Raw genomic sequence first — 17738 nt, forward strand, 5'->3', positions numbered from 1 at the left:
CATTTGATTCATTATGAGTGGGAGGGTGAGTGTGAATCCCACAAGGAATATGTTGTGGCATATGCCCTAAACCTCAGGACAAGGCTTAGGGAGCTCATGGGCTTGGCCTAGGAGAACCTGGTAGGAGCCCAACAGCAGAAATAGCTCTGGTATGAAAGGAATCTTCAAGCCTAAGAGCATGCTGTGGGCCAGCAAATTATGATGATCATTTCTGTCAGACACAATAAGGTACAGTAAGTGTAGGAGAGACCCTTTGAAGTGGTGAAGAAGGTCATTGAGGTTAATTGCATGGTAAACCTGCTAGACAAAAGGCAGGGGCACAAATTGTACTATGCTAACATGATGAAGCCTTATCATCATAGGGAGGTCTTGGACAGACTGCAAAGGGCAGTGTTGACCATTAAGCCCAGTAATTGTCAGGTGGGAATGGCACAGGTATCCTACCTAGGACACAAAGTGGGGAATGGCAAGATTTGGTCAGCACCTGCCAAAGTAGAAGCCATACAGGCATGGCCTGTCCCTGTTACCAAAAAGGAGGTGAGGACATTCTTGGGGACAGTGGGATACTATAGAAAGTTTGTTCCTAATTATACTACAAAAGCTGCTCCCCTCACAGACCTGAGAATGAAAACAGGCCAGATAAGGTAGTGTGGACCCGACTTTGTGAGCAGGCATTCCACAAGCTTAAAGGGGCTTCTAGAGGATGCCCTTTGTTAGCCATTCCAAATTACAGCAAATAATTTGTTGTGCAGGTGGATACTTCAAATCATGGGGTGGGGGGTGTACTCGGTCAGGTTTCCTCAGAGGGAGAAGATCACCCACTTGTACAACTCAGCTACAGAGTCCAACCCAGAGAGGAATGTTATACAGCTATAGAAAAATAATGTCTATCGGTAATATGGGCATTGCAGAAACTTCAACACTATCTGTATGGAAGGAAATTCATTGTAGTTACAGACCACAGTCCCTTAACATGGCTACATCAAGCTTGCCAGCAAAATGACAAATTATTAAGGTGTAGCATAGGGTTGCAAGCATATGACATAACAGTGCAGCTTTGTAGTGGGGTCAGCAATAACAATGCAGATGGACTCTCAAGACAGGGTATAGGTTAATGTGTTCCCAGGTGGGCCCATTTCTCTCAAACATTTTTACAGGGTCACTTGAAAAACTTGCTAGAGTCTTCAAAGGGGGGAGAGGTGTGATGATATGCAGTAGTGCCATATGTGCCAGGGAGAGTAGGGCAGTGCACGTGTAACATATGTCAGCATAGCTAGGTGGGGTTTTGTAAAGAATGTTATGTTATTTTACTTTCACACTGATTTGTACAGATGTTTGTGTTGTAAAAATGTATTTGTAAAGTTGCATGTGTTAAAAATGCATTAACAGTGAGTTCTGCTGGACAGAGAAGACATATGCATGTATGTTAGATAGTATTATTATACCTTATTAAATGTATATGTTTAAATGGGTCTGATTGCAGCCAGAGACAAAAATGTCTGGGAAAAACAGGACTAGGAATCTTACTCCCCCGGATTCACTAATCCTCCGTGTAAGACTTAATAAGTCTTACTCGGAGGCTGCAGTTGAACAGTTTGACATCAGCGTGACATGAATATTCATGAGGACACGCTGACTCAACAGTAACTCTTACACGGACTGAGTAGGAAAGCAGGGGGTGTGTCTGACTGCCAAGCAGTCTAAATGTGCACGCCCTTGCAAGGTTATAAAAAGCATAATGTCAACACATAAGAGCGAGTTCGCTCAAATGTACTTGCACCCAACACCACACTCCCTGACACTTTAAACCCCCATCACACTTATATAAAGTAAATAATTATATTTTTTATTTTTAAATCCATGATATAGCTGCCCGTATTTGTGTGTGTGTACGCGGGTGAGCCCATTGCTTAGCTAGAGTTAGCAATTCTGATATGGAAGAGCATAAGAAAGAATGTTTATGCAAATCGCACCAAATTGCAATAGCGTAATGGTAGAGCGTATGCACAAAGAAAAGGCGTTCACAGTTCGAGTCCCACCACTCCCCTTCTTATTTACATTTTAAATCAGTATTTAAATAGTACCAGACATATATGATTGCAATTTTATTAAAAGCAGTGACATGGCCAATGTATCAGTGAACAAAATATATATTTTTAAAGGACCCAGATATATAATAGCCTGCTGTTAAGCAACACTTTACACAGATAAACACAGGTGCCCATAGTTTAACAGCACTTCACCCAGCTAAACAGAGTTGCCCATAGTTTAATAGCGCTTCACCCAGCTAAACAGAGTTGCCCATAGTTTAATAGCGCTTTACCCAGCGCAATAGAGTTGCCCAAAGTTTAAAAGTGCTTTACCCAGCGCAATGTGTTTGCGGGGACATGCGCACCATGCCAACCAGGGCACCGTGGAGCAAAGTAGAGCTAAGTTGCTTAAATGCAGCCACACACCCTAGCCTGTCTAGACAGTATTAAAGTAAAAGAATGACAAGGTTCGAACCCAGGACCCTTTGCATCATAATCAAAGTACAGAACTACTAAGCCATGACAACATAGGGGAAAGCAGCCACTATTAACATCCATAAACCTACAAATGGTAGTTTAACCATTACCAAGCAGGTCTGCAGTCAGCCGAGAATTTTACAAAATGGCCAATCACAAAAAAGTGTGGAAAATGCGGCATATTTAAACCCCATAGGTGGGAATACTCGCCATAACTGATTGTAGCTCACATATGCAGTAAGAATGTCAGGAGAGGGTTCAAGCTTCCGAGCGCAATGTTGGGGCATCGAGGAGTCCAAATACATGGTTTGGCTCCTTGTCCACCATCACGAGACAAGACTGCTGCAGGGCCAGCTCCAAGGGATGGAGTACAAGGCAGAGGCTTGGAACCGGTTAGCTCATGACCTCACCAGTGCCACAGGCATTCCTCAGACTGGTGAGCAGGTCCATCACCACCATGCAGACCTGAAGAGATGAAAGCAGGACCACCTGAACCAGTGGATACAGGAGGCCTGTGGGATGCAGAATGTCCCACAACTGAGTAAGTAGCCATGGAATACAGTATGTAAGAATTGATAATGTAGCATGTATAACAGATAGGTATGTCTCAATATCCCTTCATTTACTTTACAGCTGCAGGTGATCATGCTATGAATCAGCAAGCCTATGCTGATAGGCTACTAAGGTTGCACCACAAGGCAGGTTAGTGATTATTCTGCATGTATTGTTATATAAAATATGGGAGAGAGCATGAAAGAAAGTGTTGTAGTCCAATAAAGCAGCCATAGAATTGCCTGAATAAGTCCTCTGCATGTACTGTCAGATAAAAATGTCTGAAAGGCAGAAAAAGAGTGTAGTAACCCATTAAGAAAGGTAACATATGTCTGGAATAATATCACTGCAGGCACTGTCATATAACATAAGTAAGTGAGCCTGAAAAAAGATTGTTCTAACCTATTAATAAAGGTATAATATGTCTTTAACATGTCTGCCATAAACACCGTTAAAACAAATAAAGGAGTGAGCCCATGGAAAAGTGTGCAATGTTATTAATAAAGGTCTAATGCCCAGAGTGTGTCTATGTCACAGAGTCTGAAATGTTGTTGTACCCTTGCATTAAACAAACAGTACTGTTTGAAAATGTGCTGGCAACCCAGAGTTATGCAGTCCCATATAAAGTGGGTGATGGAAGTGCTAGTAGCTGTGAAACATATATACAGTCCACAACAGTCATTTACTGGCTGGCATGAATAAGTAAACCTGGCACATGTGTAGCATGTAATTATTCACCAGAAATATGAGTGTGTGTCAAGAAATGCAGGGTTCTGTACAAATCAAAGTGAAAATGTCATGTGAAAAACATCCCAGATATGTAGATAAAGAAATATAAATGTAAACAAGAAATATGTAGCAGTAACATCTGCATCCTGGACAGTTAGTATGTCAGATATAGGTCAGGCATATATTGAAGTAGCCAAACCCATGACAACCTAATGTATGGTGGCAAGTGTAATAATGCAGGTAAGGGATATACACTTGCAGTCACTGGGAATGTAGTGTAGACTAAAAGGTCATTATACGATGTTAACCAATGTTTTTTCTACACCCTACCATATGTGCATAAACCATGCAATTCCACACCTCAATGGGTATGTGTAATCTTAAATATTTGTTGGGACATATGTCTTATTGTTTTATAAATATTTGCATTGATGTTGATGCATGTGCCCTGTTCAAACACCACGTTCGTGGTGGCCTGTTGCTACCAAACATCCCTGCATGCTGTTGGAATATCCACTGTCGTTCAATATATGCATGTGTTATGCTTGCTGTTCAACTGTTGGAACCTTGGTATGTTGGGTTAATGGGAATATTACTGTATGCTGTTACAACTAATCTGGAATGCTGTTGTTTATGTTGTAATTAAATACACCTAATCACAGAACGTATGGGAAGGCCAGTCCCAGCGGACCCACCTGTCCCTCCTCAGTTGGCGAGTGCACCTGGCACCAGCGGCTCTGATGCCCAGCCCAGGTTCCCCTCCTCCATTGGTCCTGTGCCACCTTTGGGTGGAAGCGCTGCAGAGGATAGGGCTCGTCCCCCCCGTGCAAGCGTGGTTGGAGGAGGGCCACCTGTCACCCTTGCTAGGGTCCCGGCTGTGATGCGTAGGGAGATCCAGCGTTCAGTTGCTGATCCCCTACACCAGCTCGAGGTGAGAGTTGTGCGTCTCTCAGGTGAGCCTGCCCATCCTACACAGCCCTCAGCACAGCCACCCTTGGGACTGTGAAGGTGCAGTGGTGACTGCCCATGGGTGGGGATCTCAGTTCCACTGTTAACATCTGTGGGCTCATGGGCTTGCGATTTCCAAACATCCTTCCCCGTCAATTGTGTTCACCCACCCCATGTGTCAAGCTCTGACCCTGTATGCATCTTGTTTGACTTGTCTGTTTACCTGTCCAACCTACCTCCCCAAATATACCTACTTCCTCTACCTCACATTCCACTCTCACCTGGAAAAAAAATTAAAAAAAAGGGCAATCTGTTCCCACAAAAAAATTACACCCCAAACATAGCTGCCCAATTCACACACATGTCCCCTGGACATGTAAACTGATAATTCTAATTGGCAGTACAACACATTTTGTTGTCCTCACCCCTCTCTCAGAGGTGGAAGGCTTCAAATTTCACACCAAATTACAAACATATGCACAGCTGTTGCTGGTAAAGAAATGGGCAGCTATGGACCTTCCCTACACCCATCCTGCACATCCCGAGCTGGTTTCCCTACTGTCTTTCCCTCTTTGTGCCCCCTTGTTCACCACTTTCCTATCTCCCCATGTTCTTTTCTTTTCTTTAAGAGAATTTAGCACGGGGGTTAGTGGGAGTAAGCACTTTTAAGCAGTAGTTAGCAGGGATGCACGAGTGTGAGCTTGTGTGTGCTTAGCTAAGCATTGCTAAGTGTCGCGCAAACCTGCTTACAACTGCTTAAAAATGCCTTAGTAACTCTGTATGACAAGGCCCTTGTACTGCTCAGCAGCAAAATAAAAAACCTTGTCAGTCTCAAACCCGGGACCTTGGATTTACCCATCTGCATGAAGTACCACTACACCACAGCAGATATACAATGACTTAGTGCTGAAAGCAATATATCATGCATTACCATGCGTGAATGTAAAGGGGAAATAGGAATGGCATAGCACAAATCTTGTTCTGTGGGCCTTAACCAGCAGGTGTTGTGGAATTGCATGACATGACTGTGAAAAGAGAAACAGCCATGCTAGTAGGGAATAATGTTACAGTAGCACCTTACACACCCCACACAGATCAGAGCAGGATAAACACTGGCTTATTTGCGTAGGTCACAGGCCAGACCTCCCAACAGTGACTGATCTACAGTGATGACCCAGATTTGTAAACAAATGTTAGCTGTGCCCCTCTGACTCCCTGTGAAATGTACTAACAGTAGGCAGAAAGGTGGGGAATCTCACCTAATGACAAATGTCAATAAGTGAGGGTAGACACTGCTTGCACGTCAGAAAAGGTGTAGCAATACATATGCTCTGAATCCCCCAAAGTCTGAACTGCAAAATGTCTGAAATATATCACAGGTGTATCCAAGTTATATGTACCTTTCCCTGAGGCTGTTCAAATATATACCTGAGAGTATCTGAGGCCTGGAAGAGTCAGAAACACACAGGCATATCAGCTTGTCTGCTGTTACACACTCTGCAAATAGCTGTAGAATAAATCCCACAAGCATGCCCTTATGTAGAAGTACAACACAGAAATATCAAAGGATGTAGCCATGTACTGCTAGCAACCAGCTGTGACAATGCCAGTGTTCAGGTGCTGAAAAGACTGCTGTGGTGCACAGTCAAAGAATACTAGGCTTACCTCTGTCGACCATCTGGATATGTCCACAGGTGGGAGCTACCCAGACAGACTACTAGCCTTTATCGACTTACAGGTACACAGCAACTCTGCATGTTCAGTAAGATAAACATCACACAATAAGAAATAATGCACTCTGCACTTCTGCACCCCTACCCAAAGGTACTATATACCCATGTAGTCAGGCACAACCAAGGGTGTAGGTAGGCATACACAGTAGTGAAATATGTCCAGTTGTCCTGAGCAGACTGTGCTAATGTCAACACAAACAAACCACAAACTGTTCAGAAGTGAGTAACGTACTAATGACAGTGTAGCAGTTCGCAAACAGTGCATGTGCCTGATATTCATAATTGGTAGTACAACATACTTAGTTGCCCTCACCCCTCTCTCAGGGGTGGAAGGTTTCAAATATCCCTCCTAATGTATTGCATATCCACAGCTGTTGTCAGTAAAGAAATGGGCAGCTATGGACCCTCTCCACACCCATCCTGTACATCCCGAGCTGGTTTCCTACTGTCTTCCCTGCTTTGTGCACCCTTTATCACCACATTCCTATCTCCCCATTTACTTTTCTGTCAAAGAAATGAGTGCAGGGGTTAGTGGTTAGTTATCCAAGTTATATGTACCTTTCCCTGAGGCTGTTCAAATATATACCTGAGGGTATCTGAGGCCTGGAAGAGTCAGACACACACAGGCATATCAGCTTGTCTGCTGTTACACACTCTGCAAATAGCTGTAGAATAAATCCCACAAGCATGCCCTTATGTAGAAGTACAACACAGAAATATCAAAGGATGTAGCCATGTACTGCTAGCAACCAGCTGTGACAATGCCAGTGTTCAGGTGCTGAAAAGACTGCTGTGGTGCACAGTCAAAGAATACTAGGCTTACCTCTGTCGACCATCTGGATATGTCCACAGGTGGGAGCTACCCAGACAGACTACTAGCCTTTATCGACTTACAGGTACACAGCAACTCTGCATGTTCAGTAAGATAAACATCACACAATAAGAAATAATGCACTCTGCACTTCTGCACCCCTACCCAAAGGTACTATATACCCATGTAGTCAGGCACAACCAAGGGTGTAGGTAGGCATACACAGTAGTGAAATATGTCCAGTTGTCCTGAGCAGACTGTGCTAATGTCAACACAAACAAACCACAAACTGTTCAGAAGTGAGTAACTTACTAATGACAGTGTAGCAGTTCGCAAACAGTGCATGTGCCTGATATTCATAATTGGTAGTACAACATACTTAGTTGCCCTCACCCCTCTCTCAGGGGTGGAAGGTTTCAAATATCCCTCCTAATGTATTGCATATCCACAGCTGTTGTCAGTAAAGAAATGGGCAGCTATGGACCCTCTCCACACCCATCCTGTACATCCCGAGCTGGTTTCCCTACTGTCTTCCCTGCTTTGTGCACCCTTTATCACCACATTCCTATCTCCCCATTTACTTTTCTGTCAAAGAAATGAGTGCAGGGGTTAGTGGTTAGTTATCCAAGTTATATGTACCTTTCCCTGAGGCTGTTCAAATATATACCTGAGGGTATCTGAGGCCTGGAAGAGTCAGAAACACACAGGCATATCAGCTTGTCTGCTGTTACACACTCTGCAAATAGCTGTAGAATAAATCCCACAAGCATGCCCTTATGTAGAAGTACAACACAGAAATATCAAAGGATGTAGCCATGTACTGCTAGCAACCAGCTGTGACAATGCCAGTGTTCAGGTGCTGAAAAGACTGCTGTGGTGCACAGTCAAAGAATACTAGGCTTACCTCTGTCTACCATCTGGATATGTCCACAGGTGGGAGCTACCCAGACAGACTACTAGCCTTTATCGACTTACAGGTACACAGCAACTCTGCATGTTCAGTAAGATAAACATCACACAATAAGAAATAATGCACTCTGCACTTCTGCACCCCTACCCAAAGGTACTATATACCCGTGTAGTCAGGCACAACCAAGGGTGTAGGTAGGCATACACAGTAGTGAAATATGTCCAGTTGTCTTGAGCAGACTGTGCTAATGTCAACACAAACAAACCACAAACTGTTCAGAAGTGAGTAATGTACTAATGACAGTGTAGCAGTTCACAAACAGTGCATGTGCCTGCTATTCATAATTGGTAGTACAACATACTTAGTTGCCCTCACCCCTCTCTCAGGGGTGGAAGGTTTCAAATATCCCTCCTAATGTATTGCATATCCGCAGCTGTTGTCGGTAAAGAAATGGGCAGCTATGGACCATCTCCACACCCATCCTGTACATCCCGAGCTGGTTTCCGTACTGTCTTCCCTGCTTTGTGCACCCTTTATCACCACGTTCCTATCTCCCCATTTACTTTTCTGTCAAAGAAATGAGTGCAGGGGTTAGTGAGAGTGAGCACTTGCAAACAGTAGTAAGCGGGTTTGCACCAGTGTGCACATGTGTGCGCTTAGCTTAGCATTGCTAAGATATGATAAGCTAAGCCAAGCTTGGCGTAGTATTGCTAAAATAAAATAAGCTGAGCTAAGCTTAGCTTAACATAGCTAAGCATTGCGCAAACCCACGCAAACCCACTTACAACTGCTTAAAAGTGCCTTACTCAGTCTGTATGACAAGGCCTTTGTACTGCTCAGCAGCAAAATAAAAACCCTTGTCAGTCTCGAACCCAGGACCTTGGACTCACCAGTCTGCATGAAGTACCACTACACCACAGCAGATATGCAATAGCTTGGTGCTGAAAGAAATATAACATGCATTACAATGAGTGAATGTAAAGGGAAAATAGGAAAGCCATAGGAATACATTGCAATAGCTACTGTTGTATGCCAGTTAATTCTCTAATTCGAAAAAAAAGTACATACTCCCATGTATCCAGTGTTAGCATTAGGAGGTGTGAGTAAACCTACACACTGAGAAGAGTGTACTGGAAGAAGCAACAGTCAGGTTTCAGTACAACATGCATTTCACTGGCTACAACCCAGCTTCAGATATGAGACATATACCAACCTTCTGACTGAGACAACAGTGCCCACAGCAAACAAGTATGGTCCCCACCTTGCAAAACTGAAAGGGCTACGCCTACCTTACCTATCATTTAATAGCAGTGTCCTGAAATCACAGTGAGAACTGCAATTACCACACAGCAGGCTGCATGCAATTACTAAATGGTGGGCACCAATTGGTGCAGAGGCCATCACATGCACATGTGCAGATACCTAGAAAAGCAGCCTGTATCTGCTGTCTACACATGCAATAATATCATTGCAACAACTGGGAGAGAGAGGGAGAGAGAGAGAGAGAGAGAGAGAGCATGAGCGAGAGAGACAGGCAGACACAAACAGGCAGAAGGAGACAGACGCTGAAAACAAACAGCAGTACACAGAGGAAACAAAACAAAAAAAGAAAAAAAAAGAAAATTAAAAATAAAAAAACAACACCTACAACAGACGGAGGTGAGGAATACAAAGGTAAGGTATGCAACAGATATGTATCTGCTGACATCCGAAAGATATGTCTGAAGGGTACTCTACATACTGTGAATCATCCATATGTGGCAGCAGTCTGTATCTATATGCACATGCACATTTGCATAGGGCAAGGGACATACTGCAACTGTTAGTGAAGGCTGGACATAAGTATGTTGTTGAAGGCTGCTATGTGCACATATGTATGTAGGTTGTAGTGTGTGGCATTGCAGAAAGCAAGCAGTGCCGGTATATGTCATGTGGTGTTAAACACTGTGGGACTGAGCTACAAGCAGTGAGGCCTGCAACAGCTATATGGCCTGAGGACAGCAGAATGCATTCTGCACAACATTGTGCAATAGCATTACATAACCGTATGTCTCACAACTGTTGCATAATTGACATCCCCACCATGAAAGGTGGGCAGTATATGTGCCTATATGTGCAGCTATATGTACAGCAATGGATGTTTACATGTATGTGTATATATACATATATATATATATATATATATATATATATATATATATATATGTGTGTGTGTGTGTGTGTGTGTGTATATATATAGATATATATATGGATATATTTAGATATATATGGATAAATATAGATATATATCGATATATATGGATATATGTAGATATATATATAGATATATATAGATATGTATGGATATGTATGGATATGTATGGATTTGTATGGATATGTATGGATATGTATAGATATGTATGGATATGTATAGATATGTATAGATATGTATAGATATGGATAGATATGGATAGATATGAATAGATACGGATAGATATGTATATATGTATGTATGTGTATATATATACATATATATATATATATATATATATATATATATATATATATATATATATAAGAGAGAGTGAGGAAGACACATGGTCATATGTACTGCAACAGATGCGTGTTGTCCAAGGCATGGACTGAACACCAGTGTTGATACTGCAGTGCCATACCCCATTCCAAAACGCCTTACACAGTAACTGCCACATAGGTGGTAGCCTGCCTAACACTGATGGTGTCAGAAGGGTACACGGGACACAGGTGGACAGTAGGCTCCCCTTTGATAATCACAGTGCCACAGTAGTAATGTAATCTGTCTACGTGGTACGTGTCATCACAAAAGGTGTGTCATCTAGGGAAATATAGGTCGGTGTTCCCCTCTACTCATCACAATGCCCCATGTGGTATGTACCTCATATGACAACTACAGCAAGTGGAAAGGCCACATACATTCCTAACAAAGAGTAATACTGCCCTCAAACACATGCCCTATGCAGACTGACTCACAAACCACAGCTAGAGTGCGTTGCATACTGCCCACCCAGAGGTCACCACTGCCGGACATACAGAGGTATGCACACCCATAGCAGTTGGCCAACCACCATGATAAAACCTCACAATACCTCCGGGCTACATGACCTAGGGTCCTAATCGTTGTCACCTCACTAAACAGCACATGCTGGAGGTACAGGTTCCTATCCACAAATATGCCATACTCTGGACTAAACCACCCAGCATGAACAAACAAGGCTCCTCATTAGCAGATGTCATACATACCCCTGATGATTGTTTTGGAGATAGTAATATGCCCTGGGAGTCACCACCGTGTATCCGGTTGACAGGAGCAAGTGAAATCATATTACATGTGTGTCAAAGGCCAGGGTAGCATATGGCTAGGCTGCTCTAGCCCCTAGGGCCAATAGCGTATTCCCTACCTATGACACATTGCACACACACATGTACTCAGTGCAATACCTGCTATGTGAAGTGGAATGAGTGTGACAGTGAATGTGTGCAAGGTTTGTAAAGGTGTGATAGCTTAGTGTGAGGTTGTGTCTGTCATGGTAGTTTGTGTCCTAGGTGTGAGGCTGGAGAAAGATGTGTCAGTTATTGGGATGCAGACACAGTAGGATAGCATATGTTGCGATGTAGTTCCTTGTGTACAACTGTGGTGTCCCAATGTAGGCTAAAGCAATACATGTATGCTCAGTAAGTGGTACTGCTGGTGACTCCAGCTCACATATGAACTGCTGTACTACATGAAGCTGTAGGCCTAAACAGCACAGTATGGTGTATGTTCACAGTCCCTGGTAACACTGTTTTGTGTGTTTCCTGTAGTCTGCACAGATTACATACCACAGGCATAGGTATCTGTAAGTAGGGGCACACAGTACTATAAGGTACACAGGTAATGCTCATCTGTGTCGGCATACATCTGTGTGTTGTATGTATGTCTGATGTGTGTTTAATGATGCCTGTATCATGCCCGCAATGACATGTGTGTTACAGGGTATGTGTGTGTACCTAGCAACATGTATACTCTGTTACAGCAGTATGCCAGCTATATTAACAGCCACGCACATATGTTAGGTAGGGGTATGGCATCAAAGACTAGGGTGGTTTACCGGTACTACTGTAAATGTACATGACATTCATTGCATTGGATGACATATTTCTTCATGCATTAGCTTGATATATACCCCAGGGGCGAGGTTGTGCATTGTATCCCAAACAGTGTGCCAACTACTGGTGTATACTGGTGTGTTATATGGAGTGTTGCAGGCACTGTCAGCCAGTTGTGGGTGAGCACTGATATGTGGTATTGAATGTGTGTATCCTCTGATAGACAGATAGATGCTATATATGGCAGTTAAGTGATATCTGTACTTCATAATGTTAAGTGTGCCACATGACATGCTCACACATATCGTTTAATTGTCTTCCAGGGTTATGGCTCATCAACATAATCCATCGTATTCAGCTGCGGAGGAGCAGAAAATTCTGAACAGCCTGGTGCAGCACTATAACTGCTGTTTTCCAGGGCCAACCAGCACCAGCATGACCGTACTGCACTGTGGCAAGACCTTGTTCGCTGGGTAAATGACATAGGCATGCATAGCCGGACATATGAGCAGGTACGCCATCACTGCAGTGATTTAATTAGACATGTCCGGCGGCGTGCGTCTGATATCCATAGGCAACAGCTTGCCACAGGTGGTGGGGTGGCCATACATCCCCCCTCACCAGAGTGGATGAGCTGCTCCTAAGCGTGGTGGCTCCTGGCCTACAGCAGCAACAGCGTCACACATGTGTCATCATGGAGGCCGGAGCCACCCAGCAGGATGACATGGAGCATGCAGGTAATATGCCCTAGCTGTAGACTACCGTTACCTGTATTGTTAGAATATGCATATGTGAGATGTGTACTGTGTGTTTAGTAGTTGTGCTGCCTAACGTGTGCAATACTGATATTTGAAATAGTATCCGTACATCTGTGAATGTTGACTGTTGTTCCACTGTCGTTTAGCACACTCACAGTAGCAATGCCACAGTTGTGGCCACTGACAAACTGTGTCATATTCTTCTAGGTCCCTCTGGTGTGACAGTAGGACAGACAATACATGCTGGTGAGTGTGTTAACACTTTAATATTGGTAATGAAATGTGCATGTCATAGGTGAGGTGTAGGCCATGTACATGTAACACATCTACGCATAATGCATGCTGTGCATGTTTGCTGTGAGACATCAATCATCTCAGTAAAGTCAGTAGCTGCCTCAATCACATGCAATGCACAGTGCAACAGACACAATTGTGGCAACACTGTACTGCACATTGGATATGCATAGTTGCTACAGCTGTACACAACAGAACACGTTTATCATACGCAGTACATGAAAACATGCTACATTTGGCATTAACACACACCCGCTGTAAGGTCACACTTCAGTATCCCACATGTCATGCACACACACATGATGTACCTCAGGGGTAGAGGCCTATCATGGGGCTGTGCAACACTCTGCAACACATACAGTCATGTTAGGCAATGCTCCCTATTGGGCACCTCCCACACCCATGTACAAGGTGACTGTGTAATTGTGAACATAGCCATGGCACTGCAGTTCAGGTACAGCATGCTAGGCGGTGGTCTTGCAAACATTAGTAGCTGTGAGTGACCACAAGATGCATGTTGATGATGGCACAGGGTACTACACCCCATCCAGTTACAGTGACCACAGTACTACTCATAGCAGTGATAGCTTTGCACCTCAGTGTTATGTGTGTGCAAACATATGCACCTATACACAATATGCTTGGCATGTTATCTGTGTGCTTGCATATGCCAGTATACACAATATGCACAGCAGTCACCATCCACACAAAGTGTCACATATATGTCCTGGAATGCTAGTGGGTGTATAGGTCACTTGACACACATTGGGTATGTGTGGTGTTTAATGTTGCAGTCGTGTAGCATGCCATGCCATATCTGGCACCCACATATCTGCAATATGTCCCACACTCACCATAACCACTGTACACTGGCCATGTTGAGCATTGGGATTCCTTCACATCAACATGCACCGCACATCCCGTGTGTGTGTACATAGTATGCATGTACTACATCCGTGCCCACTGTTATCTGCTATGGACACAGATACTGCACTCAGACATGGATATCTATATGTCACACAGATAACACATGCAGCCATGGCATGTATACTTGTGAGTGATGGTGCACAGGGCATTACAGAGCTGATAATACCTGCACAGCAATGTTGTGTCCATGTACACTTTGTGTTCCAGGGTGTAGCCAATCACTGAAAACTACACAGTTGCATCAAAGCCATGTATACTGCCATTTAATAGGGGCATCTACACCTGCACTGCATAGTCTTGTGCAACACATATTCTGCATGCTGACACATGTGTGATGATGGTCTACTTTGTGATACTGACACCCACCTTCACCCACTATAGAGTATGTGTTGGATTGCTGGTATGTGTGTGTATGTGCTGTAGTGAGGTGTGTATTAGTGTTCATGTGTGCATGTGTGCATGTGTTCATGTGTTCATGTGTGCATGTGTGCATGTGTGCATGTGCAGACCGTAAAGTGTGTTTCCTGTCTTGCTCTCACAGGTGCTGAGTTAGGGGTTGGCGAAAGCAGCAGGCAACCTGAAGCCACTGCCACGAATAGTGGTGATGATGACACATGTGTATTGGCACAAGAAGATTTGACAGGGTCTGTCATTGGTCCGCCAATTGACACTACACAGCGTTCAACCCCATCTATGCACACACTCATACTGTCAATACATCCCTCACCACCAATGGCCATAGGCGAGGGACAGCATACGGTTGGCATTGACCAGGAGAGTGTGGTACCCATGGCACTTGCATCCCCCTCACAGCAGCCATAGCCGTAGACCTGGAATGGTACCACATAGGCGGAGGTCCAGGGGTTCTCAGGGTAGAACCACTGGTCATATTGCCCCTGGCAGGTGTGCCCTCACAGGTCTTACGATGACCAGTATGTTCCATGCTGCAATGCAGGCTCAAGCACATATGGAACGGTACACCAGGGAGGGACTTAGGGCACAGAGGGCACATTACACCGCTATCAATGACAGCATCCGTGACCTTGCCGGTGCCATCCGGACTTACACCGAGGTCATTGATAGACATTGGGGGGAGACATTAGATGCCCTCCACAACATGTCTTCCATGAGCCAGGACCATGCGGGATGGTTGCGACATCGATGCGGATGCATGACAGCAACAGCAACAGCTGGCAGTGGTCGCGGACATCCCACAATTCACAGACGCTCCCGTAGTGGCAGTACCAGCCCCAGCAATGCTGGGGCTGGCCTGTCCATTGACCGTTCCAGTAGACCAAGTGCACATGGCTCTGGCCAGTCCCAGCAGGGACATGGGTCCAGTCATCATACCTCTGCCTCTGATGACAGTACCCAGGCAGGGTTGGTACCCGATACTGTCCGTAGCACCCCTGTCAGGCACAGGTACTGTGTCCATGGCCACAGACAGTGATCTGTACAGCCTAGCAGGTACAGTCTGTGGCTGTCCCACAAACTACCGTATATGGCAGCCACATATTGGAGCTGTGTGCATGCAGACACACACACATTAACCAAACAACTAGGGCTCACACATACACACACACATTACATCAACACTGGCCCATGCTGTACACACACACACACACACACACACACACACACACACACACACACACACACACACACACACAGACACACACACACACACACACACACACACACACACACACACACACACACACACACACACACAGATATGTCAATTCGATGGGTCGATGTCAGGCTCTGGCAAACAACATAACGCCCTGTGCATATGATGATACCTGTGTCGCCTCCTGTCATCTGCATCATTGACAGAGGGACAGGCTAACATGGTGCTGATGCACAGGGTGACACTATAACAGTGTAGCAATAATAGCAAGTTGTCAACAAGGAAGTATAACAACATCCTTGTAGGTATATCTGAACAGACATTATGCATCAAAGCTCTGATTGTCAATGTAGCATTGTTTACACCACTGTTAGGTCTGAGTATGTATTGTCCACCCATATGCCATTTGGCTGAAGTGTAATGTGTTGCCAGCATGTGTTAGTGAGTGGACAGTATGTGTGTGATGTCTGCAGTACAGATTAGCAAGTGTACATCTGTGAACATGGTGGGTGCACACTGTCTGCATGTATGTGCATAGTGGACACATGGAACATGTGGCATACCCTGTCGTACACATTGTTAACATCTCATAGTATCTTTCAATGGCCAGTATGCATTCTACTACAGTTATGTACTAACATGGGTAGACGTGTGTATGACATGGGTTGACACTATGCTGTGGGTGATACCATTAATATCTGTCAATGATTTGCAGTCTGGTAGTATACACAACTTCAACAGCATGACTATAAGCAATCATTGGATGATGTCCTGATAAATGACACACAGTAGTAGGGAACCCAGTAACAACTGGATCCTTCTGGTGCTACACTATAACACTAACCAGTGGTAATGACTGCCACCCATTCCTGTGACCACACCTGTTTGGCATATAGCCCCCTTAGGTACATGTAGACACACTAGGGATGTGTCCATCCAAATCTGGAAATGCATGGATTGGCCTACAATGCATTCCCTGGATGGAATGCATATCCTACACAAGGGTATCATACAGACAGATACTTGTTGTCTGATACATGCTGTATAGCAGTAAGCCGACTATGGCATAGTCATCCTCATGTACTATACATACTATCCCATCAGTACCACACAGGTGGTAGCCCTCAACATGTATGTTGGGTACCAATGTGTACATACAGCCTCATGTTATGTCATGTGTCCCTTGGTATCCACATATCCATAGGTATTGTGGAGTCCCAAGGTGTATAACATAAGACATTAGAGGCCTGAATGCATATCCACAAGGCAGTTGTACACCTATAAAGACTGTCCATTCTTGGCAGTCTTTGTTGTGTATGACCATGTCTGACATATACCCTCACTCACACTACTCTTAAGTAACTGTCATGGGTGTGTGTGCCACAGATGACCTTGGCCACAGAACACGACAGTGGTCGGCCTTGTCACATACATACATATGTGACCTACGATCTGAGAAGCAGCGGCACAACCTGTCAATGGAAACAAATGTATTCATGTAGTATGCAGGCTTCACACCTATGTACTTATTGAGGGGGACATGTACACATATATATTTGCCATGCAGATACCAGATGTGTGCAATGCACTTACTGTTGTAATCATACTATAGTAAAAGCAAAACCCACACCGCATTGACCAACAGTGACACACACACAGTTAGCATTTGCAGAATTCAAACCCCTACCTAGCTATGTTATGATACTAGAGAGCGATGTATTAACATGGTGCACTATTGGTTTTATTGGGTGGTTTCCCTTCTCCGGCTGTATTTGTAGGATGGTGACATCATCAGTCTTTACAAAGAGGAATGCACCTCTTTTAGTGTGTTTTCC

General features: G+C 44.3%; 1 protein-coding gene across 1 annotated transcript in view; it reads right to left on the bottom strand.

Moving 5' to 3' along the window:
- LOC122798666 (fucolectin-4-like) overlaps nt 1-17738 on the bottom strand; it is a 315163-nt gene that overhangs the window by 255745 nt on the left and 41680 nt on the right. The gene's annotated exons all lie outside the window — the stretch shown is intronic.

The sequence above is a fragment of the Protopterus annectens genome, chromosome 3.part1 (genome assembly GCF_019279795.1).
Source record: "Protopterus annectens isolate FY-2018-M chromosome 3.part1, PAN1.0, whole genome shotgun sequence".
NCBI lineage: Eukaryota > Metazoa > Chordata > Ceratodontiformes > Protopteridae > Protopterus > Protopterus annectens.